Here is a 24,813-nt window from a genome sequence, read left to right on the forward strand (position 1 = left end):
TAGCAGATGTTTTTATCCAAAGCGACTTACAGACGAGGAAACATTGGAAGCAATTATAACAATATAGGCAACAAAATGCATAAGTTAATTAAATCCAGTCCATTAAAGCCTAGCACAGTAGACAAAGCTAAGAATAGTGAGGTAAGTAAAAAAAATATTTTTTTAAGAAGACAGAAAAGAATCAGAGGTTAAAATCAGTCATCTACATTTTGACAGAAGATATGCATTTTTACACACTACACCTGCCTGTAGTGTTCTAGCAGTGTAAGGTTGAGAGCGGGTTTCTTCAGTAGCGGTGTGATGCAGGCCTCTTTGAACGCAGTGGGAAATGTCCCAGTGGTGAGCAAAGAGTTGATGATGTGGGTCAGACCAGGCACAACTGCTGGAGAGATGGCATGGAGGAGATGGGTGGGGATGGAATCCAGTGGGCAGGTGGTAGGGTGGTTGGAACCAATGACCTTGGAAACATCATTTTCAGACAGAGGAGAAAAGGCGGGTGATGGTGGTTTAGAAATCTGGCTGTTGATGGCGGTAGTTTTCTTTACGAAGAACGATGCAAAATCATTAGCCGTTAACTCCGATGAAGGTGTGGGAGCAGGCGGACAGAGGAGAGCAGAGAAGGTTTTTAAGAGTGTGTGAGAGTCAGGAGAGAGGTCAGTATGGTCTTTTGACTTGGGCCATTTTCTCTCAGCTGACTGGAGGCTGGTGCGATGCTCACGTGGTACATCCGATAACCAGTGGGCAGACAGGGATGCACGGGCTGGTCCAGATGTAGGAGGGCATAGGTTGTCCAAGCAGGATGTAAGCGTGGAACACAGAGTGTCTCTGGCACTGTTGGTATTCAAAAGAGAGAGCTCCTCAGAGGGGGGGAGTGCAGACAAGACAGCAGAGGAAAAGCATGAGGGAGGGAATCCTGATGAGATCCCTGTAGAGAGTGCCAAAAGACTGTTTAGGTGTGAAAAGGGGCCGTCTGCAACACATTGAAGTTTTCTTGCAATCCTATGTGGAAAGAATTTAGTAATGCAAAACACTAAATTGAGTAAAATAAAATGCCACTGTTTACTTAAAGTATACTTACTGTTTATTGTAAAACTAGTGCTTAAATGTCATGGGGGATTATACTATTCAACAGAGACCCATTATAATGCATTTTGATCAACATGACATAAGCAATTGATAATGTAGGAATCTGCACAGAATTGTGTCATATTCACTTGCATGGATGTACCAAAGCATTTGCAACTTGTTCAAAGAAATGAGAAAATGCTTGTTTGATGTGCACAAGTGACACAAGGATGTAAGGCTTGAACAAGAAAATTTGAGAATTTCAAATCGGATCTGAGAAATGTACCAAATTGACTTAGAAAAAACTGTATTTTAAGTGGGTGGGGGTACTTTTGGGGCAGTTTTGTTTCACCCAAGTGTCCCATTTCCACCCCTTTCAAACTGATGCATGGATGCATATAGCCAGAAACAATTCGTTTGATGCATGCAAAGAAGCAACACTGTGTGTCTCAAGAAGCATTTATTCATGATTACGTAGACATGCTAAAATTTCAAGGCCACACACTACACATTACACATGACATTACACATTTCATTAAATTTACATTTAGTCATTTAGCAGATGTTTTTATCCAAAGCGACTTACAGACGAGGAAACATTGGAAGCAATTATAGCAATATAGGCAACAAAATGCATAAGTTAATTAAATCCAGTCCATTAAAGCCTAGCACAGTAGACAAAGCTAAGAATAGTGAGGTAAGTAAAAAAATTATTTTTTTAAGAAGACAGAAAAGAATTAGAGGTTAAAATCAGTCATCTACATTTTGACGGAAGATATGCATTTTCACACACTACACCTGCCTGTAGTGTTCTAGCAGTGTAAGGTTGAGAGTGGGTTTCTTCAGTAGCGGTGTGATGCAGGCCTCTTTGAACGCAGTGGGAAATGTCCCAGTGGTGAGCAAAGAGTTGATGATGTGGGTCAGACCAGGCACAACTGCTGGAGAGATGGCATGGAGGAGATGGGTGGGGATGGAATCCAGTGGGCAGGTGGTAGGGTGGTTGGAACCAATGACCTTGGAAACATCATTTTCAGACAGAGGAGAAAAGGCTGGTGATGGTGGTGTAGAAATCTGGCTGTTGATGGCGGTAGTTTTCTTTACGAAGAACGATGCAAAATCATTAGCCGTTAACTCCGATGAAGGTGTGGGAGCTAGGCGGACAGAGGAGAGCAGAGAAGGTTTTTAAGAGTGTGTGAGAGTCAGGAGAGTTGCTGATCTTCGAATGGTTATAATCAGTTTTTGCAGAGGTGACCTCAACGGAGAAAGTAGAGAGAAGAGACTGGTAGAGAGAGAGGTCAGTATGGTCTTTTGACTTGGGCCATTTTCTCTCAGCTGACTGGAGGCTGGTGCGATGCTCACGTGGTACATCCGATAACCAGGGGGCAGACAGGGATGCACGGGCTGGTCCAGATGTAGGAGGGCATAGGTTGTCCAAGCAGGATGTAAGCGTGGAACACAGAGTGTCTGTGGCACTGTTGGTATTCAAAAGAGAGAGCTCCTCAGAGGGGGGGAGTGCAGACAAGACAGCAGAGGAAAAGCAGGAGGGAGGGAATCCTGATGAGATCCCTGTAGAGAGTGCCAAAAGACTGTTTAGGTGTGAAAAGGGGCCGTCTGCAACACATTGAAGTTGTCTTGCAATCCTATGTGGAAAGAATTTAGTAATGCAAAACACTAACTAAACAGTGGCATTTTATTTTATTCAATTTAAAGTATACTTACTGTATATTGTAAAACTAGTGCTTAAATGTCATGGGGGATTATACTATTCAACAGAGACCCATTATAATGCATTTTGATCAACATGACATAAGCAATTGATAATGTAGGAATCTGCACAGAATTGTGTCATATTCACTTGCATGGATGTACCAAAGCATTTGCAACTTGTTCACAGAAATGAGAAAATGCTTGTTTGATGTGCACAAGTGACACAAGGATGTAAGGATTGAACAAGAAGTTTTGATAATTTCAAATCGGATCTGAGAAATGTACCAAATTGACTTAGAAAAAACTGTATTTTAAGTGGGTGGGGGTACTTTTGGGGCAGTTTTGTTTCACCCAAGTGTCCCATTTCCACCCCTCTCAAACTGATGCATGGATGCATATAGCCAGAAACAATTCGTTTGATGCATCAAAAGAAGCAACACTGTGTGTCTCAAGAAGCATTTATTCATGATTACGTAGACATGCTAAAATTTCAAGGCCACACACTACACATTACACATGACATTACACATTTCATTAAATTTACATTTAGTCATTTAGCAGACGTTTTTATCCAAAGCGACTTACAGACGAGGAAACATTGGAAGCAATTATAACAATATAGGCAACAAAATGCATAAGTTAATTAAATCCAGTCCATTAAAGCCTAGCACAGTAGACAAAGCTAAGAATAGTGAGGTAAGTAAAAAAATATTTTTTTAAGACAGAAAAGAATTAGAGGTTAAAATCAGTCATCTACATTTTGACAGAAGATATGCATTTTTACACACTACACCTGCCTGTAGTGTTCTAGCAGTGTAAGGTTGAGAGCGGGTTTCTTCAGTAGCGGTGTGATGCAGGCCTCTTTGAACGCAGTGGGAAATGTCCCAGTGGTGAGCAAAGAGTTGATGATGTGGGTCAGACCAGGCACAACTGCTGGAGAGATGGCATGGAGGAGATGGGTGGGGATGGAATCCAGTGGGCAGGTGGTAGGGTGGTTGGAACCAATGACCTTGGAAACATCATTTTCAGACAGAGGAGAAAAGGCGGGTGATGGTGGTGTAGAAATCTGGCTGTTGATGGCGATAGTTTTCTTTACGAAGAACGATGCAAAATCATTAGCCGTTAACTCCGCTGAAGGTGTGGGAGCAGGCGGACAGAGGAGAGCAGAGAAGGTTTTTAAGAGTGTGTGAGAGTCAGGAGAGAGGTCAGTATGGTCTTTTGACTTGGGCCATTTTCTCTCAGCTGACTGGAGGCTGGTGCGATGCTCACGTGGTACATCCGATAACCAGGGGGCAGACAGGGATGCACGGGCTGGTCCAGATGTAGGAGGGCATAGGTTGTCCAAGCAGGATGTAAGCGTGGAACACAGAGTGTCTGTGGCACTGTTGGTATTCAAAAGAGAGAGCTCCTCAGAGGGGGGGAGTGCAGACAAGACAGCAGAGGAAAAGCAGGAGGGAGGGAATCCTGATGAGATCCCTGTAGAGAGTGCCAAAAGACTGTTTAGGTGTGAAAAGGGGCCGTCTGCAACACATTGAAGTTGTCTTGCAATCCTATGTGGAAAGAATTTAGTATTGCAAAACACTAAATTGAGTCAAATAAAATGCCACTGTTTACTTAAAGTATACTTACTGTATATTGTAAAACTAGTGCTTAAATGTCATGGGGGATTATACTATTCAACAGAGACCCATTATAATGCATTTTGATCAACATGACATAAGCAATTGATAATGTAGGAATCTGCACAGAATTGTGTCATATTCACTTGCATGGATGTACCAAAGCATTTGCAACTTGTTCAAAGAAATGAGAAAATGCTTGTTTGATGTGCACAAGTGACACAAGGATGTAAGGATTGAACAAGAAGTTTTGAGAATTTCAAATCGGATCTGAGAAATGTACCAAATTTACTTAGAAAAAACTGTATTTAAAGAGGGTGGGGGTACTTTTGGGGCAGTTTTGTTTCACCCAAGTGTCCCATTTCCACCCCTCTCAAACTGATGCATGGATGCATATAGCCAGAAACAATTCGTTTGATGCATGCAAAGAAGCAACACTGTGTGTCTCAAGAAGCATTTATTCATGATTACGTAGACATGCTAAAATTCCAAGGCCACACACTACACATTACACATGACATTACACATTTCATTAAATTTACATTTAGTCATTTAGCAGACGTTTTTATCCAAAGCGACTTACAGACGAGGAAACATTGGAAGCAATTATAACAATATAGGCAACAAAATGCATAAGTTAATTAAATCCAGTCCATTAAAGCCTAGCACAGTATACAGAGCTAAGAAAAGTGAGGTAACTAAAAAAAATTTTTTTAAGAAGACAGAAAAGAATTAGAGGTTAAAATCGGTCATCTACATTTTGACGGAAGATATGCATTTTCACACACTACACCGGCCTGTAGTGTTCTAGCAGTGTAAGGTTGAGAGCGGGTTTCTTCAGTAGCGGTGTGATGCAGGCCTCTTTGAACGCAGTGGGAAATGTCCCAGTGGTGAGCAAAGAGATGATGATGTGGGTCAGACCAGGCACAACTGCTGGAGAGATGGCATGGAGGAGATGGGTGGGGATGGAATCCAGTGGGCAGGTGGTAGGGTGGTTGGAACCAATGACCTTGGAAACATCATTTTCAGACAGAGGAGAAAAGGCGGGTGATGGTGGTGTAGAAATCTGGCTGTTGATGGCGATAGTTTTCTTTACGAAGAACGATGCAAAATCATTAGCCGTTAACTCCGATGAAGGTGTGGGAGCAGGCGGACAGAGGAGAGCAGAGAAGGTTTTTAAGAGTGTGTGAGAATCAGGAGAGAGGTCAGTATGGTCTTTTGACTTGGGCCATTTTCTCTCAGCTGACTGGAGGCTGGTGCGATGCTCACGTGGTACATCCGATAACCAGGGGGCAGACAGGGATGCACGGGCTGGTACAGATGTAGGAGGGCATAGGTTGTCCAAGCAGGATGTAAGCGTGGAACACAGAGTGTCTGTGGCACTGTTGGTATTCAAAAGAGAGAGCTCCTCAGAGGGGGGGAGTGCAGACAAGACAGCAGAGGAAAAGCAGGAGGGAGGGAATCCTGATGAGATCCCTGTAGAGAGTGCCAAAAGACTGTTTAGGTGTGAAAAGGGGCCGTCTGCAACACATTGAAGTTGTCTTGCAATCCTATGTGGAAAGAATTTAGTAATGCAAAACACTAAATTGAGTAAAATAAAATGCCACTGTTTACTTAAAGTATACTTACTGTATATTGTATAAGTAGTGCTTAAATGTCATGGGGGATTATACTATTCAACAGAGACCCATTATAATGCATTTTGATCAACATGACAAAAGCAATTGATAATGTAGGAATCTGCACAGAATTGTGTCATATTCACTTGCATGGATGTACCAAAGAATTTGCAACTTGTTCAAAGAAATGAGAAAATGCTTGTTTGATGTGCACAAGTGACACAAGGATGTAAGGATTGAACAAGAAGTTTTGAGAATTTCAAATCGGATCTGAGAAATGTACCAAATTGACTTAGAAAAAACTGTATTTTAAGTGGGTGGGGGTACTTTTGGGGCAGTTTTGTTTCAACCAAGTGTCCCATTTCCACCCCTCTCAAACTGATGCATGGATGCATATAGCCAGAAACAATTCGTTTGATGCATCAAAAGAAGCAACACTGTGTGTCTCAAGAAGCATTTATTCATGATTACGTAGACATGCTAAAATTTCAAGGCCACACACTACACATTACACATGACATTACACATTTCATTAAATTTACATTTAGTCATTTAGCAGACGTTTTTATCCAAAGCGACTTACAGACGAGGAAACATTGGAAGCAATTATAACAATATAGGCAACAAAATGCATAAGTTAATTAAATCCAGTCCATTAAAGCCTAGCACAGTATACAAAGCTAAGAATAGTGAGGTAACTAAAAAAATTTTTTTTAAGAAGACAGAAAAGAATTAGAGGTTAAAATCGGTCATCTACATTTTGACGGAAGATATTAATTTTCACACACTACACCGGCCTGTAGTGTTCTAGCAGTGTAAGGTTGAGAGCGGGTTTCTTCAGTAGCGGTGTGATGCAGGCCTCTTTGAACGCAGTTGGTAATGTTCCAGTGGTGAGCAAAGAGTTGATGATGTGGGTCAGACCAGGCACAACTGCTGGAGAGATGGCATGGAGGAGATGGGTGGGGATGGAATCCAGTGGGCAGGTGGTAGGGTGATTGGAACCAATGACCTTGGAAACATCATTTTCAGACAGAGGAGAAAAGGCGGGTGATGGTGGTGTAGAAATCTGGCTGTTGATGGCGATAGTTTTCTTTACGAAGAACGATGCAAAATCATTAGCCGTTAACTCCGATGAAGGTGTGGGAGCAGGCGGACAGAGGAGAGCAGAGAAGGTTTTTAAGAGTGTGTGAGAGTCAGGAGAGAGGTCAGTATGGTCTTTTGACTTGGGCCATTTTCTCTCAGCTGACTGGAGGCTGGTGCGATGCTCACGTGGTACATCCGATAACCAGGGGGCAGACAGGGATGCACGGGCTGGTCCAGATGTAGGAGAGCATAGGTTGTCCAAGCAGGATGTAAGCGTGGAACACAGAGTGTCTGTGGCACTGTTGGTATTCAAAAGAGAGAGCTCCTCAGAGGGGGGGGGGAGTGCAGACAAGACAGCAGAGGAAAAGCAGGAGGGAGGGAATCCTGATGAGATCCCTGTAGAGAGTGCCAAAAGACTGTTTAGGTGTGAAAAGGGGCCGTCTGCAACACATTGAAGTTGTCTTGCAATCCTATGTGGAAAGAATTTAGTAATGCAAAACACTAAATTGAATAAAATAAAATGCCACTGTTTAGTTAAAGTATACTTACTGTATATTGTAAAACTAGTGCTTAAATGTCATGGGGGATTATACTATTCAACAGAGACCCATTATAATGCATTTTGATCAACATGACATAAGCAATTGATAATGTAGGAATCTGCACAGAATTGTGTCATATTCACTTGCATGGATGTACCAAAGCATTTGCAACTTGTTCAAAGAAATGAGAAAATGCTTGTTTGATGTGCACAAGTGACACAAGGATGTAAGGATGGAACAAGAAGTTTTGAGAATTTCAAATCGGATCTGAGAAATGTACCAAATTGACTTAGAAAAAACTGTATTTAAAGTGGGTGGGGGTACTTTTGGGGCAGTTTTGTTTCACCCAAGTGTCCCATTTCCACCCCTCTCAAACTGATGCATGGATGCATATAGCCAGAAACAATTTGTTTGATGCATGCAAAGAAGCAACACTGTGTGTCTCAAGAAGCATTTATTCATGATTACGTAGACATGCTAAAATTTCAAGGCCACACATTACACATGACATTACACATTTCATAAAATTTACATTTAGTCATTTAGCAGACGTTTTTATCCAATGCGACTTACAGACGAGGAAACATTGGAAGCAATTATAACAATATTGGCAACAAAATGCATAAGTTAATTAAATCCAGTCCATTAAAGCCTAGCACAGTTGACAAAGCTAAGAATAGTGAGGTAAGTAAAAAAATTATTTTTTTAAGAAGACAGAAAAGAATTAGAGGTTAAAATCGGTCATCTACATTTTGACGGAAGATATGCATTTTCACACACTACACCTGCCTGTAGTGTTCTAGCAGTGTAAGGTTGAGAGTGGGTTTCTTCAGTAGCGGTGTGATGCAGGCCTCTTTGAACGCAGTGGGAAATGTCCCAGTGGTGAGCAAAGAGTTGATGATGTGGGTCAGACCAGGCACAACTGCTGGAGAGATGGCATGGAGGAGATGGGTGGGGATGGAATCCAGTGGGCAGGTGGTAGGGTGGTTGGAACCAATGACCTTGGAAACATCATTTTCAGACAGAGGAGAAAAGGCTGGTGATGGTGGTGTAGAAATCTGGCTGTTGATGGCGGTAGTTTTCTTTACGAAGAACGATGCAAAATCATTAGCCGTTAACTCCGATGAAGGTGTGGGAGCAGGCGGACAGAGGAGAGCAGAGAAGGTTTTTAAGAGTGTGTGAGAGTCAGGAGAGTTGCTGATCTTCGAATGGTTATAATCAGTTTTTGCAGAGGTGACCTCAACGGAGAAAGTAGAGAGAAGAGACTGGTAGAGAGAGAGGTCAGTATGGTCTTTTGACTTGGGCCATTTTCTCTCAGCTGACTGGAGGCTGGTGCGATGCTCACGTGGTACATCCGATAACCAGGGGGCAGACAGGGATGCACGGGCTGGTCCAGATGTAGGAGGGCATAGGTTGTCCAAGCAGGATGTAAGCGTGGAACACAGAGTGTCTGTGGCACTGTTGGTATTCAAAAGAGAGAGCTCCTCAGAGGGGGGGAGTGCAGACAAGACAGCAGAGGAAAAGCAGGAGGGAGGGAATCCTGATGAGATCCCTGTAGAGAGTGCCAAAAGACTGTTTAGGTGTGAAAAGGGGCCGTCTGCAACACATTGAAGTTGTCTTGCAATCCTATGTGGAAAGAATTTAGTAATGCAAAACACTAAATTGAATAAAATAAAATGCCACTGTTTAGTTAAAGTATACTTACTGTATATTGTAAAACTAGTGCTTAAATGTCATGGGGGATTATACTATTCAACAGAGACCCATTATAATGCATTTTGATCAACATGACATAAGCAATTGATAATGTAGGAATCTGCACAGAATTGTGTCATATTCACTTGCATGGATGTACCAAAGCATTTGCAACTTGTTCACAGAAATGAGAAAATGCTTGTTTGATGTGCACAAGTGACACAAGGATGTAAGGATTGAACAAGAAGTTTTGATAATTTCAAATCGGATCTGAGAAATGTACCAAATTGACTTAGAAAAAACTGTATTTTAAGTGGGTGGGGGTACTTTTGGGGCAGTTTTGTTTCACCCAAGTGTCCCATTTCCACCCCTCTCAAACTGATGCATGGATGCATATAGCCAGAAACAATTCGTTTGATGCATCAAAAGAAGCAACACTGTGTGTCTCAAGAAGCATTTATTCATGATTACGTAGACATGCTAAAATTTCAAGGCCACACACTACACATTACACATGACATTACACATTTCATTAAATTTACATTTAGTCATTTAGCAGACGTTTTTATCCAAAGCGACTTACAGACGAGGAAACATTGGAAGCAATTATAACAATATAGGCAACAAAATGCATAAGTTAATTAAATCCAGTCCATTAAAGCCTAGCACAGTAGACAAAGCTAAGAATAGTGAGGTAAGTAAAAAAATATTTTTTTAAGACAGAAAAGAATTAGAGGTTAAAATCAGTCATCTACATTTTGACAGAAGATATGCATTTTTACACACTACACCTGCCTGTAGTGTTCTAGCAGTGTAAGGTTGAGAGCGGGTTTCTTCAGTAGCGGTGTGATGCAGGCCTCTTTGAACGCAGTGGGAAATGTCCCAGTGGTGAGCAAAGAGTTGATGATGTGGGTCAGACCAGGCACAACTGCTGGAGAGATGGCATGGAGGAGATGGGTGGGGATGGAATCCAGTGGGCAGGTGGTAGGGTGGTTGGAACCAATGACCTTGGAAACATCATTTTCAGACAGAGGAGAAAAGGCGGGTGATGGTGGTGTAGAAATCTGGCTGTTGATGGCGATAGTTTTCTTTACGAAGAACGATGCAAAATCATTAGCCGTTAACTCCGCTGAAGGTGTGGGAGCAGGCGGACAGAGGAGAGCAGAGAAGGTTTTTAAGAGTGTGTGAGAGTCAGGAGAGAGGTCAGTATGGTCTTTTGACTTGGGCCATTTTCTCTCAGCTGACTGGAGGCTGGTGCGATGCTCAGGTGGTACATCCGATAACCAGGGGGCAGACAGGGATGCACGGGCTGGTCCAGATGTAGGAGGGCATAGGTTGTCCAAGCAGGATGTAAGCGTGGAACACAGAGTGTCTGTGGCACTGTTGGTATTCAAAAGAGAGAGCTCCTCAGAGGGGGGGAGTGCAGACAAGACACCAGAGGAAAAGCAGGAGGGAGGGAATCCTGATGAGATCCCTGTAGAGAGTGCCAAAAGACTGTTTAGGTGTGAAAAGGGGCCGTCTGCAACACATTGAAGTTGTCTTGCAATCCTATGTGGAAAGAATTTAGTAATGCAAAACACTAAATTGAGTCAAATAAAATGCCACTGTTTACTTAAAGTATACTTACTGTATATTGTAAAACTAGTGCTTAAATGTCATGGGGGATTATACTATTCAATAGAGACCCATTATAATGCATTTTGATCAACATGACATAAGCAATTGATAATGTAGGAATCTGCACAGAATTGTGTCATATTCACTTGCATGGATGTACCAAAGCATTTGCAACTTGTTCAAAGAAATGAGAAAATGCTTGTTTGATGTGCACAAGTGACACAAGGATGTAAGGATTGAACAAGAAGTTTTGAGAATTTCAAATCGGATCTGAGAAATGTACCAAATTTACTTAGAAAAAACTGTATTTAAAGAGGGTGGGGGTACTTTTGGGGCAGTTTTGTTTCACCCAAGTGTCCCATTTCCACCCCTCTCAAACTGATGCATGGATGCATATAGCCAGAAACAATTCGTTTGATGCATGCAAAGAAGCAACACTGTGTGTCTCAAGAAGCATTTATTCATGATTACGTAGACATGCTAAAATTCCAAGGCCACACACTACACATTACACATGACATTACACATTTCATTAAATTTACATTTAGTCATTTAGCAGACGTTTTTATCCAAAGCGACTTACAGACGAGGAAACATTGGAAGCAATTATAACAATATAGGCAACAAAATGCATAAGTTAATTATATCCAGTCCATTAAAGCCTAGCACAGTATACAGAGCTAAGAAAAGTGAGGTAACTAAAAAATTTTTTTTTAAGAAGACAGAAAAGAATTAGAGGTTAAAATCGGTCATCTACATTTTGACGGAAGATATGCATTTTCACACACTACACCGGCCTGTAGTGTTCTAGCAGTGTAAGGTTGAGAGCGGGTTTCTTCAGTAGCGGTGTGATGCAGGCCTCTTTGAACGCAGTGGGAAATGTCCCAGTGGTGAGCAAAGAGTTGATGATGTGGGTCAGACCAGGCACAACTGCTGGAGAGATGGCATGGAGGAGATGGGTGGGGATGGAATCCAGTGGGCAGGTGGTAGGGTGGTTGGAACCAATGACCTTGGAAACATCATTTTCAGACAGAGGAGAAAAGGCGGGTGATGGTGGTGTAGAAATCTGGCTGTTGATGGCGATAGTTTTCTTTACGAAGAACGATGCAAAATCATTAGCCGTTAACTCCGATGAAGGTGTGGGAGCAGGCGGACAGAGGAGAGCAGAGAAGGTTTTTAAGAGTGTGTGAGAGTCAGGAGAGAGGTCAGTATGGTCTTTTGACTTGGGCCATTTTCTCTCAGCTGACTGGAGGCTGGTGCGATGCTCACGTGGTACATCCGATAACCAGGGGGCAGACAGGGATGCACGGGCTGGTACAGATGTAGGAGGGCATAGGTTGTCCAAGCAGGATGTAAGCGTGGAACACAGAGTGTCTGTGGCACTGTTGGTATTCAAAAGAGAGAGCTCCTCAGAGGGGGGGAGTGCAGACAAGACAGCAGAGGAAAAGCAGGAGGGAGGGAATCCTGATGAGATCCCTGTAGAGAGTGCCAAAAGACTGTTTAGGTGTGAAAAGGGGCCGTCTGCAACACATTGAAGTTGTCTTGCAATCCTATGTGGAAAGAATTTAGTAATGCAAAACACTAAATTGAGTAAAATAAAATGCCACTGTTTACTTAAAGTATACTTACTGTATATTGTATAAGTAGTGCTTAAATGTCATGGGGGATTATACTATTCAACAGAGACCCATTATAATGCATTTTGATCAACATGACAAAAGCAATTGATAATGTAGGAATCTGCACAGAATTGTGTCATATTCACTTGAATGGATGTACCAAAGCATTTGCAACTTGTTCAAAGAAATGAGAAAATGCTTGTTTGATGTGCACAAGTGACACAAGGATGTAAGGATTGAACAAGAAGTTTTGAGAATTTCAAATCGGATCTGAGAAATGTACCAAATTGACTTAGAAAAAACTGTATTTTAAGTGGGTGGGGGTACTTTTGGGGCAGTTTTGTTTCAACCAAGTGTCCCATTTCCACCCCTCTCAAACTGATGCATGGATGCATATAGCCAGAAACAATTCGTTTGATGCATCAAAAAAAGCAACACTGTGTATCTCAAGAAGCATTTATTCATGATTACGTAGACATGCTAAAATTTCAAGGCCACACACTACACATTACACATGACATTACACATTTCATTAAATTTACATTTAGTTATTTAGCAGACGTTTTTATCCAAAGCGACTTACAGACGAGGAAACATTGGAAGCAATTATAACAATATAGGCAACAAAATGCATATGTTAATTAAATCCAGTCCATTAAAGCCTAGCACAGTAGACAAAGCTAAGAATAGTGAGGTAAGAAAAAAAATTATTTTTTTAAGAAGACAGAAAAGAATTAGAGGTTAAAATCAGTCATCTACATTTTGACAGAAGATATGCATTTTTACACACTACACCTGCCTGTAGTGTTCTAGCAGTGTAAGGTTGAGAGCAGGTTTCTTCAGTAGCGGTGTGATGCAGGCCTCTTTGAACGCAGTGGGAAATGTCCCAGTGGTGAGCAAAGATTTGATGATGTGGGTCAGACCAGGCACAACTGCTAGAGAGATGGCATGGAGGAGATGGGTGGGGATGGAATCCAGTGGGCAGGTGGTAGGGTGGTTGGAACCAATGACCTTGGAAACATCATTTTCAGACAGAGGAGAAAAGGCGGGTGATGGTGGTGTAGAAATCTGGCTGTTGATGGCGATAGTTTTCTTTACGAAGAACGATGCAAAATCATTAGCCGTTAACTCCGATGAAGGTGTGGGAGCAGGCGGACAGAGGAGAGCAGAGAAGGTTTTTAAGAGTGTGTGAGAGTCAGGAGAGAGGTCAGTATGGTCTTTTGACTTGGGCCATTTTCTCTCAGCTGACTGGAGGCTGGTGCGATGCTCACGTGGTACATCCGATAACCAGGGGGCAGACAGGGATGCACGGGCTGGTCCAGATGTAGGAGGGCATAGGTTGTCCAAGCAGGATGTAAGCGTGGAACACAGAGTGTCTGTGGCACTGTTGGTATTCAAAAGAGAGAGCTCCTCAGAGGGGGGGAGTGCAGACAAGACAGCAGAGGAAAAGCAGGAGGGAGGGAATCCTGATGAGATCCCTGTAGAGAGTGCCAAAAGACTGTTTAGGTGTGAAAAGGGGCCGTCTGCAACACATTGAAGTTGTCTGCAATCCTATGTGGAAAGAATTTAGTAATGCAAAACACTAAATTGAGTAAAATAAAATGCCACTGTTTACTTAAAGTATACTTACTGTATATTGTAAAACTAGTGCTTAAATGTCATGGGGGATTATACTATTCAACAGAGACCCATTATAATGCATTTTGATCAACATGACATAAGCAATTGATAATGTAGGAATCTGCACAGAATTGTGTCATATTCACTTGCATGGATGTACCAAAGAATTTGCAACTTGTTCAAAGAAATGAGCAAATGCTTGTTTGATGTGCACAAGTGACACAAGGATGTAAGGATTGAACAAGAAGTTTTGAGAATTTCAAATCGGATCTGAGAAATGTACCAAATTGACTTAGAAAAAACTGTATTTTAAGTGGGTGGGGGTACTTTTGGGGCAGTTTTGTTTCACCCAAGTGTCCCATTTCCACCCCTCTCAAACTGATGCATGGATGCATATAGCCAGAAACAATTCGTTTGATGCATCAAAAGAAGCAACACTGTGTGTCTCAAGAAGCATTTATTCATGATTACGTAGACATGCTAAAATTTCAAGGCCACACACTACACATTACACATGACATTACACATTTCATTAAATTTACATTTAGTCATTTAGCAGACGTTTTTATCCAAAGCGACTTACAGACGAGGAAACATTGGAAGCAATTATAGCAAAATAGGCAACAAAATGCATAAGTTAATTAAATCCAGTCCATTAAAGCCTAGCACAGTATACAAAGCTAAGAATAGTGAGGTAACTAAAAAATTTTTTTTTAAGAAGACAGAAAAGAATTAGAGGTTAAAATCGGTCATCTACATTTTGACGGAAGATATGCATTTTCACACACTACACCGGCCTGTAGTGTTCTAGCAGTGTAAGGTTGAGAGCGGGTTTCTTCAGTAGCGGTGTGATGCAGGCCTCTTTGAACGCAGTTGGTAATGTTCCAGTGGTGAGCAAAGAGTTGATGATGTGGGTCAGACCAGGCACAACTGCTGGAGAGATGGCATGGAGGAGATGGGTGGGGATGGAATCCAGTGGGCAGGTGGTAGGGTGATTGGAACCAATGACCTTGGAAACATCATTTTCAGACAGAGGAGAAAAGGCGGGTGATGGTGGTGTAGAAATCTGGCTGTTGATGGCGATAGTTTTCTTTACGAAGAACGATGCAAAATCATTAGCCGTTAACTCCGATGAAGGTGTGGGAGCAGGCGGACAGAGGAGAGCAGAGAAGGTTTTTAAGAGTGTGTGAGAGTCAGGAGAGAGGTCAGTATGGTCTTTTGACTTGGGCCATTTTCTCTCAGCTGACTGGAGGCTGGTGCGATGCTCACGTGGTACATCCGATAACCAGGGGGCAGACAGGGATGCACGGGCTGGTCCAGATGTAGGAGAGCATAGGTTGTCCAAGCAGGATGTAAGCGTGGAACACAGAGTGTCTGTGGCACTGTTGGTATTCAAAAGAGAGAGCTCCTCAGAGGGGGGGGGAGTGCAGACAAGACAGCAGAGGAAAAGCAGGAGGGAGGGAATCCTGATGAGATCCCTGTAGAGAGTGCCAAAAGACTGTTTAGGTGTGAAAAGGGGCCGTCTGCAACACATTGAAGTTGTCTTGCAATCCTATGTGGAAAGAATTTAGTAATGCAAAACACTAAATTGAATAAAATAAAATGCCACTGTTTAGTTAAAGTATACTTACTGTATATTGTAAAACTAGTGCTTAAATGTCATGGGGGATTATACTATTCAACAGAGACCCATTATAATGCATTTTGATCAACATGACATAAGCAATTGATAATGTAGGAATCTGCACAGAATTGTGTCATATTCACTTGCATGGATGTACCAAAGCATTTGCAACTTGTTCAAAGAAATGAGAAAATGCTTGTTTGATGTGCACAAGTGACACAAGGATGTAAGGATGGAACAAGAAGTTTTGAGAATTTCAAATCGGATCTGAGAAATGTACCAAATTGACTTAGAAAAAACTGTATTTAAAGTGGGTGGGGGTACTTTTGGGGCAGTTTTGTTTCACCCAAGTGTCCCATTTCCACCCCTCTCAAACTGATGCATGGATGCATATAGCCAGAAACAATTTGTTTGATGCATGCAAAGAAGCAACACTGTGTGTCTCAAGAAGCATTTATTCATGATTACGTAGACATGCTAAAATTTCAAGGCCACACACTACACATTACACATGACATTACACATTTCATAAAATTTACATTTAGTCATTTAGCAGACGTTTTTATCCAATGCGACTTACAGACGAGGAAACATTGGAAGCAATTATAACAATATAGGCAACAAAATGCATAAGTTAATTAAATCCAGTCCATTAAAGCCTAGCACAGTTGACAAAGCTAAGAATAGTGAGGTAAGTAAAAAAATTATTTTTTTAAGAAGACAGAAAAGAATTAGAGGTTAAAATCGGTCATCTACATTTTGACGGAAGATATGCATTTTCACACACTACACCTGCCTGTAGTGTTCTAGCAGTGTAAGGTTGAGAGTGGGTTTCTTCAGTAGCGGTGTGTTGCAGGCCTCTTTGAACGCAGTGGGAAATGTCCCAGTGGTGAGCAAAGAGTTGATGATGTGGGTCAGACCAGGCACAACTGCTGGAGAGATGGCATGGAGGAGATGGGTGGGGATGGAATCCAGTGGGCAGGTGGTAGGGTGGTTGGAACCAATGACCTTGGAAACATCATTTTCAGACAGAGGAGAAAAGGCTGGTGATGGTGGTGTAGAAATCTGGCTGTTGATGGCGGTAGTTTTCTTTACGAAGAACGATGCAAAATCATTAGCCGTTAACTCCGATGAAGGTGTGGGAGCAGGCGGACAGAGGAGAGCAGAGAAGGTTTTTAAGAGTGTGTGAGAGTCAGGAGAGTTGCTGATCTTCGAATGGTTATAATCAGTTTTTGCAGAGGTGACCTCAACGGAGAAAGTAGAGAGAAGAGACTGGTAGAGAGAGAGGTCAGTATGGTCTTTTGACTTGGGCCATTTTCTCTCAGCTGACTGGAGGCTGGTGCGATGCTCACGTGGTACATCCGATAACCAGGGGGCAGACAGGGATGCACGGGCTGGTCCAGATGTAGGAGGGCATAGGTTGTCCAAGCAGGATGTAAGCGTGGAACACAGAGTGTCTGTGGCACTGTTGGTATTCAAAAGAGAGAGCTCCTCAGAGGGGGGGAGTGCAGACAAGACAGCAGAGGAAAAGCAGGAGGGAGGGAATCCTGATGAGATCCCTGTAGAGAGTGCCAAAAGACTGTTTAGGTGTGAAAAGGGGCCGTCTGCAACACATTGAAGTTGTCTTGCAATCCTATGTGGAAAGAATTTAGTAATGCAAAACACTAAATTGAATAAAATAAAATGCCACTGTTTAGTTAAAGTATACTTACTGTATATTGTAAAACTAGTGCTTAAATGTCATGGGGGATTATACTATTCAACAGAGACCCATTATAATGCATTTTGATCAACATGACATAAGCAATTGATAATGTAGGAATCTGCACAGAATTGTGTCATATTCACTTGCATGGATGTACCAAAGCATTTGCAACTTGTTCACAGAAATGAGAAAATGCTTGTTTGATGTGCACAAGTGACACAAGGATGTAAGGATTGAACAAGAAGTTTTGATAATTTCAAATCGGATCTGAGAAATGTACCAAATTGACTTAGAAAAAACTGTATTTTAAGTGGGTGGGGGTACTTTTGGGGCAGTTTTGTTTCACCCAAGTGTCCCATTTCCACCCCTCTCAAACTGATGCATGGATGCATATAGCCAGAAACAATTCGTTTGATGCATCAAAAGAAGCAACACTGTGTGTCTCAAGAAGCATTTATTCATGATTACGTAGACATGCTAAAATTTCAAGGCCACACACTACACATTACACATGACATTACACATTTCATTAAATTTACATTTAGTCATTTAGCAGACGTTTTTATCCAAAGCGACTTACAGACGAGGAAACATTGGAAGCAATTATAACAATATAGGCAACAAAATGCATAAGTTAATTAAATCCAGTCCATTAAAGCCTAGCACAGTAGACAAAGCTAAGAATAGTGAGGTAAGTAAAAAAATATTTTTTTAAGACAGAAAAGAATTAGAGGTTAAAATCAGTCATCTACATTTTGACAGAAGATATGCATTTTTACACACTACACCTGCCTGTAGTGTTCTAGCAGTGTAAGGTTGAGAGCGGGTTTCTTCAGTAGCGGTGTGATGCAGGCCTCTTTGAACGCAGTGGGAAATGTCCCAGTGGTGAGCAAAGAGTTGATGATGTGGGTCAGACCAGGCACAACTGCTGGAGAGATGGCATGGAGGAGATGGGTGGGGATGGAATCCAGTGGGCAGGTGGTAGGGTGGTTGGAACCAATGACCTTGGAAACATCATTTTCAGACAGAGGAGAAAAGGCGGGTGATGGTGGTGTAGAAATCTGGCTGTTGATGGCGATAGTTTTCTTTACGAAGAACGATGCAAAATCATTAGCCGTTAACTCCGCTGAAGGTGTGGGAGCAGGCGGACAGAGGAGAGCAGAGAAGGTTTTTAAGAGTGTGTGAGAGTCAGGAGAGAGGTCAGTATGGTCTTTTGACTTGGGCCATTTTCTCTCAGCTGACTGGAGGCTGGTGCGATGCTCACGTGGTACATCCGATAACCAGGGGGCAGACAGGGATGCACGGGCTGGTCCAGATGTAGGAGGGCATAGGTTGTCCAAGCAGGATGTAAGCGTGGAACACAGAGTGTCTGTGGCACTGTTGGTATTCAAAAGAGAGAGCTCCTCAGAGGGGGGGAGTGCAGACAAGACAGCAGAGGAAAAGCAGGAGGGAGGGAATCCTGATGAGATCCCTGTAGAGAGTGCCAAAAGACTGTTTAGGTGTGAAAAGGGGCCGTCTGCAACACATTGAAGTTGTCTTGCAATCCTATGTGGAAAGAATTTAGTAATGCAAAACACTAAATTGAGTCAAATAAAATGCCACTGTTTACTTAAAGTATACTTACTGTATATTGTAAAACTAGTGCTTAAATGTCATGGGGGATTATACTATTCAATAGAGACCCATTATAATGCATTTTGATCAACATGACATAAGCAATTGATAATGTAGGAATCTGCACAGAATTGTGTCATATTCACTTGCATGGATGTACCAAAGCATTTGCAACTTGTTCAAAGAAATGAGAAAATGCTTGTTTGATGTGCACAAGTGACACAAGGATGTAAGGATTGAACAAGAAGTTTTGAGAATTTCAAATCGGATCTGAGAAATGTACCAAATTTACTTAGAAAAAACTGTATTTAAAGAGGGTGGGGGTACTTTTGGGGCAGTTTTGTTTCACCCAAGTGTCCCATTTCCACCCCTCTCAAACTGATGCATGGATGCATATAGCCAGAAACAATTCGTTTGATGCATGCAAAGAAGCAACACTGTGTGTCTCAAGAAGCATTTATTCATGATTACGTAGACATGCTAAAATTCCAAGGCCACACACTACACATTACACATGACATTACACATTTCATTAAATTTACATTTAGTCATTTAGCAGACGTTTTTATCCAAAGCGACTTACAGACGAGGAAACATTGGAAGCAATTATAACAATATAGGCAACAAAATGCATAAGTTAATTAAATCCAGTCCATTAAAGCCTAGCACAGTATACAGAGCTAAGAAAAGTGAGGTAACTAAAAAAATTTTTTTTAAGAAGACAGAAAAGAATTAGAGGTTAAAATCGGTCATCTACATTTTGACGGAAGATATGCATTTTCACACACTACACCGGCCTGTAGTGTTCTAGCAGTGTAAGGTTGAGAGCGGGTTTCTTCAGTAGCGGTGTGATGCAGGCCTCTTTGAACGCAGTGGGAAATGTCCCAGTGGTGAGCAAAGAGTTGATGATGTGGGTCAGACCAGGCACAACTGCTGGAGAGATGGCATGGAGGAGATGGGTGGGGATGGAATCCAGTGGGCAGGTGGTAGGGTGGGTGGAACCAATGACCTTGGAAACATCATTTTCAGACAGAGGAGAAAAGGCGGGTGATGGTGGTGTAGAAATCTGGCTGTTGATGGCGATAGTTTTCTTTACGAAGAACGATGCAAAATCATTAGCCGTTAACTCCGATGAAGGTGTGGGAGCAGGCGGACAGAGGAGAGCAGAGAAGGTTTTTAAGAGTGTGTGAGAGTCAGGAGAGAGGTCAGTATGGTCTTTTGACTTGGGCCATTTTCTCTCAGCTGACTGGAGGCTGGTGCGATGCTCACGTGGTACATCCGATAACCAGGGGGCAGACAGGGATGCACGGGCTGGTACAGATGTAGGAGGGCATAGGTTGTCCAAGCAGGATGTAAGCGTGGAACACAGAGTGTCTGTGGCACTGTTGGTATTCAAAAGAGAGAGCTCCTCAGAGGGGGGGAGTGCAGACAAGACAGCAGAGGAAAAGCAGGAGGGAGGGAATCCTGATGAGATCCCTGTAGAGAGTGCCAAAAGACTGTTTAGGTGTGAAAAGGGGCCGTCTGCAACACATTGAAGTTGTCTTGCAATCCTATGTGGAAAGAATTTAGTAATGCAAAACACTAAATTGAGTAAAATAAAATGCCACTGTTTACTTAAAGTATACTTACTGTATATTGTATAAGTAGTGCTTAAATGTCATGGGGGATTATACTATTCAACAGAGACCCATTATAATGCATTTTGATCAACATGACAAAAGCAATTGATAATGTAGGAATCTGCACAGAATTGTGTCATATTCACTTGAATGGATGTACCAAAGCATTTGCAACTTGTTCAAAGAAATGAGAAAATGCTTGTTTGATGTGCACAAGTGACACAAGGATGTAAGGATTGAACAAGAAGTTTTGAGAATTTCAAATCGGATCTGAGAAATGTACCAAATTGACTTAGAAAAAACTGTATTTTAAGTGGGTGGGGGTACTTTTGGGGCAGTTTTGTTTCAACCAAGTGTCCCATTTCCACCCCTCTCAAACTGATGCATGGATGCATATAGCCAGAAACAATTCGTTTGATGCATCAAAAGAAGCAACACTGTGTGTCTCAAGAAGCATTTATTCATGATTACGTAGACATGCTAAAATTTCAAGGCCACACACTACACATTACACATGACATTACACATTTCATTAAATTTACATTTAGTTATTTAGCAGACGTTTTTATCCAAAGCGACTTACAGACGAGGAAACATTGGAAGCAATTATAACAATATAGGCAACAAAATGCATATGTTAATTAAATCCAGTCCATTAAAGCCTAGCACAGTAGACAAAGCTAAGAATAGTGAGGTAAGAAAAAAAATTATTTTTTTAAGAAGACAGAAAAGAATTAGAGGTTAAAATCAGTCATCTACATTTTGACAGAAGATATGCATTTTTACACACTACACCTGCCTGTAGTGTTCTAGCAGTGTAAGGTTGAGAGCAGGTTTCTTCAGTAGCGGTGTGATGCAGGCCTCTTTGAACGCAGTGGGAAATGTCCCAGTGGTGAGCAAAGAGTTGATGATGTGGGTCAGACCAGGCACAACTGCTAGAGAGATGGCATGGAGGAGATGGGTGGGGATGGAATCCAGTGGGCAGGTGGTAGGGTGGTTGGAACCAATGACCTTGGAAACATCATTTTCAGACAGAGGAGAAAAGGCGGGTGATGGTGGTGTAGAAATCTGGCTGTTGATGGCGATAGTTTTCTTTACGAAGAACGATGCAAAATCATTAGCCGTTAACTCCGATGAAGGTGTGGGAGCAGGCGGACAGAGGAGAGCAGAGAAGGTTTTTAAGAGTGTGTGAGAGTCAGGAGAGAGGTCAGTATGGTCTTTTGACTTGGGCCATTTTCTCTCAGCTGACTGGAGGCTGGTGCGATGCTCACGTGGTACATCCGATAACCAGGGGGCAGACAGGGATGCACGGGCTGGTCCAGATGTAGGAGGGCATAGGTTGTCCAAGCAGGATGTAAGCGTGGAACACAGAGTGTCTGTGGCACTGTTGGTATTCAAAAGAGAGAGCTCCTCAGAGGGGGGGAGTGCAGACAAGACAGCAGAGGAAAAGCAGGAGGGAGGGAATCCTGATGAGATCCCTGTAGAGAGTGCCAAAAGACTGTTTAGGTGTGAAAAGGGGCCGTCTGCAACACATTGAAGTTGTCTGCAATCCTATGTGGAAAGAATTTAGTAATGCAAAACACTAAATTGAGTAAAATAAAATGCCACTGTTTACTTAAAGTATACTTACTGTATATTGTAAAACTAGTGCTTAAATGTCATGGGGGATTATACTATTCAACAGAGACCCATTATAATGCATTTTGATCAACATGACATAAGCAATTGATAATGTAGGAATCTGCACAGAATTGTGTCATATTCACTTGCATGGATGTACCAAAGAATTTGCAACTTGTTCAAAGAAATGAGCAAATGCTTGTTTGATGTGCACAAGTGACACAAGGATGTAAGGATTGAACAAGAAGTTTTGAGAATTTCAAATCGGATCTGAGAAATGTACCAAATTGACTTAGAAAAAACTGTATTTTAAGTGGGTGGGGGTACTTTTGGGGCAGTTTTGTTTCACCCAAGTGTCCCATTTCCACCCCTCTCAAACTGATGCATGGATGCATATAGCCAGAAACAATTCGTTTGATGCATCAAAAGAAGCAACACTGTGTGTCTCAAGAAGCATTTATTCATGATTACGTAGACATGCTAAAATTTCAAGGCCACACACTACACATTACACATGACATTACACATTTCATTAAATTTACATTTAGTCATTTAGCAGACGTTTTTATCCAAAGCGACTTACAGACGAGGAAACATTGGAAGCAATTATAGCAATATAGGCAACAAAATGCATAAGTTAATTAAATCCAGTCCATTAAAGCCTAGCACAGTATACAAAGCTAAGAATAGTGAGGTAACTAAAAAAATTTTTTTTAAGAAGACAGAAAAGAATTAGAGGTTAAAATCGGTCATCTACATTTTGACGGAAGATATGCATTTTCACACACTACACCGGCCTGTAGTGTTCTAGCAGTGTAAGGTTGAGAGCGGGTTTCTTCAGTAGCGGTGTGATGCAGGCCTCTTTGAACGCAGTTGGTAATGTTCCAGTGGTGAGCAAAGAGTTGATGATGTGGGTCAGACCAGGCACAACTGCTGGAGAGATGGCATGGAGGAGATGGGTGGGGATGGAATCCAGTGGGCAGGTGGTAGGGTGATTGGAACCAATGACCTTGGAAACATCATTTTCAGACAGAGGAGAAAAGGCGGGTGATGGTGGTGTAGAAATCTGGCTGTTGATGGCGATAGTTTTCTTTACGAAGAACGATGCAAAATCATTAGCCGTTAACTCCGATGAAGGTGTGGGAGCAGGCGGACAGAGGAGAGCAGAGAAGGTTTTTAAGAGTGTGTGAGAGTCAGGAGAGAGGTCAGTATGGTCTTTTGACTTGGGCCATTTTCTCTCAGCTGACTGGAGGCTGGTGCGATGCTCACGTGGTACATCCGATAACCAGGGGGCAGACAGGGATGCACGGGCTGGTCCAGATGTAGGAGAGCATAGGTTGTCCAAGCAGGATGTAAGCGTGGAACACAGAGTGTCTGTGGCACTGTTGGTATTCAAAAGAGAGAGCTCCTCAGAGGGGGGGGGAGTGCAGACAAGACAGCAGAGGAAAAGCAGGAGGGAGGGAATCCTGATGAGATCCCTGTAGAGAGTGCCAAAAGACTGTTTAGGTGTGAAAAGGGGCCGTCTGCAACACATTGAAGTTGTCTTGCAATCCTATGTGGAAAGAATTTAGTAATGCAAAACACTAAATTGAATAAAATAAAATGCCACTGTTTAGTTAAAGTATACTTACTGTATATTGTAAAACTAGTGCTTAAATGTCATGGGGGATTATACTATTCAACAGAGACCCATTATAATGCATTTTGATCAACATGACATAAGCAATTGATAATGTAGGAATCTGCACAGAATTGTGTCATATTCACTTGCATGGATGTACCAAAGCATTTGCAACTTGTTCAAAGAAATGAGAAAATGCTTGTTTGATGTGCACAAGTGACACAAGGATGTAAGGATGGAACAAGAAGTTTTGAGAATTTCAAATCGGATCTGAGAAATGTACCAAATTGACTTAGAAAAAACTGTATTTAAAGTGGGTGGGGGTACTTTTGGGGCAGTTTTGTTTCACCCAAGTGTCCCATTTCCACCCCTCTCAAACTGATGCATGGATGCATATAGCCAGAAACAATTTGTTTGATGCATGCAAAGAAGCAACACTGTGTGTCTCAAGAAGCATTTATTCATGATTACGTAGACATGCTAAAATTTCAAGGCCACACACTACACATTACACATGACATTACACATTTCATAAAATTTACATTTAGTCATTTAGCAGACGTTTTTATCCAATGCGACTTACAGACGAGGAAACATTGGAAGCAATTATAACAATATAGGCAACAAAATGCATAAGTTAATTAAATCCAGTCCATTAAAGCCTAGCACAGTTGACAAAGCTAAGAATAGTGAGGTAAGTAAAAAAATTATTTTTTTAAGAAGACAGAAAAGAATTAGAGGTTAAAATCGGTCATCTACATTTTGACGGAAGATATGCATTTTCACACACTACACCTGCCTGTAGTGTTCTAGCAGTGTAAGGT

This window comes from Barbatula barbatula (assembly GCF_947034865.1).
Source record: "Barbatula barbatula genome assembly, chromosome: 23".
Classification (NCBI taxonomy): domain Eukaryota; kingdom Metazoa; phylum Chordata; class Actinopteri; order Cypriniformes; family Nemacheilidae; genus Barbatula; species Barbatula barbatula.